The sequence below is a fragment of the Spermophilus citellus genome, assembly GCF_964194105.1.
Source record: "Spermophilus citellus genome assembly, chromosome: 3".
Lineage (NCBI taxonomy): Eukaryota > Metazoa > Chordata > Mammalia > Rodentia > Sciuridae > Spermophilus > Spermophilus citellus.
The window spans coordinates 199,063,219-199,064,801 of NC_138184.1; positions in this window are offsets into that span (position 1 = coordinate 199,063,219).

Below are 1,583 nucleotides of genomic sequence, written 5' to 3' on the forward strand. Positions count from 1 at the left end.
AAATAAACCTTTTAAGAAAAAAGAAAATAGGAAAAAAGATTGATTCTACAGTGATTCACCAGCTAAAATGGGACAGAACAAGGAGGATGGAGGAAGAGATTCCACTTTGTGATACTTACTATATTTCAGCTACTGTGCTAAACATGCCACATAATTTGTATCACATAATCTTTTTTTGGGGGGGGATACCTAGGATTGAACTCAGGGGCATTCAACCACTGAACCACATCCCCAGCCCTATTTTGTATTTTATTTAGAGACAGGGTCTCACTGAGTTGCTTAGCTCCTTACTTTTGTGAGGCTGGCTTTGAACTTGCCATCCTCCTGCCTCAGCTGCTGGGATTATAGGCTTTTGCCACCATGCCTGGCTAATTTGTTCTTAATTCATTAGATTTTGTATTTTTTTATATCAATGAAGAAGTTAATCTTGATGACAAACTAGATAACTTGAACATTAAACTTGATCCTTACTGCATATTGTAAACAGTTGTGAACTAAACTCCCTGTATTGCTGTCATGTAAAGGAGTGAGAACCACGAGAAATGACTATTTTATTTGACTTAGTGGTTAGACATAGTTTTGTTGCTGTGACTAAAATACTTCACAATAACAACTTAGAGGAGGAAAATTTTACTTCGGGCTCATGGTTTCAGAGATCTCAGTTCATGGTTGGTGAGGCTGAATGTCACAGCCCAAGGGCATGGTGGAGGAAATCTTTCGGTCCTAGTAGCCAGAAAGCAGAGAGAAAAGGAAGAAGGGGATGGAGAGAAGATGCACCCTTCTAGAACACACCCCCAGTGACCTACCTCCTCCAGCCATGCCCCACCTGCCTATAGTTACCACCCAGTTGTTCCATTCAAATTATTAATCCATCAATGTATTAATCCATGATTAGGTTGCAACTCTCATAATCTAACCATTTCACCTCTAAATATTCTTGTGTTGTCTATCACATTAGCTTAATGGAGGACAACTCAGAACTAATCCATAACATTTGGTTTTGGCTTCTTAAACATAAGTTGCCACATTTGTTCTCTTCAACTTATGCCCTTATGGCATACGTTTTTATATCAATGGGTATAAATTAATATTTGCTAGCTTGTAATCTGAAATGCCTACTCCCCATGTGACAGAAAATACTCCTAGATCTTGCAGGAAAGACCTGTTTACAGCAAGCAGCAAGCTTTACCAAGCCAATCTAGTAGTGATTAGCTTATGTTGATACCATTGCTCTCTCTCTGCTCTCATAGGTAACTTCAATCTGTCTTCAAGATAACTGAGAACATTGGAGAAGTTTCTGTCTTAATGTTCCTGTAGCATCATCCTTTGATGAAGACTTTTACATTTTATCCCAAATCTATGTAGTCTGGTGGTATGATGAGAAGGCAATTTGGAGACCAGAGAAAAAGAATACACATCAAACAAAAAAAATTCTATGCTGGCATTTGGAAGATAGGCAGCCAGGGTTTGAATCTCCTTTTTTGTTCTTTATGACCTATGTGACATGAGACATTTTAGTTGTAATTTTTTTTTCATCTTTAAAATAAAGATCAACAGAGTCTATTCATGGTGTGAATGTGATA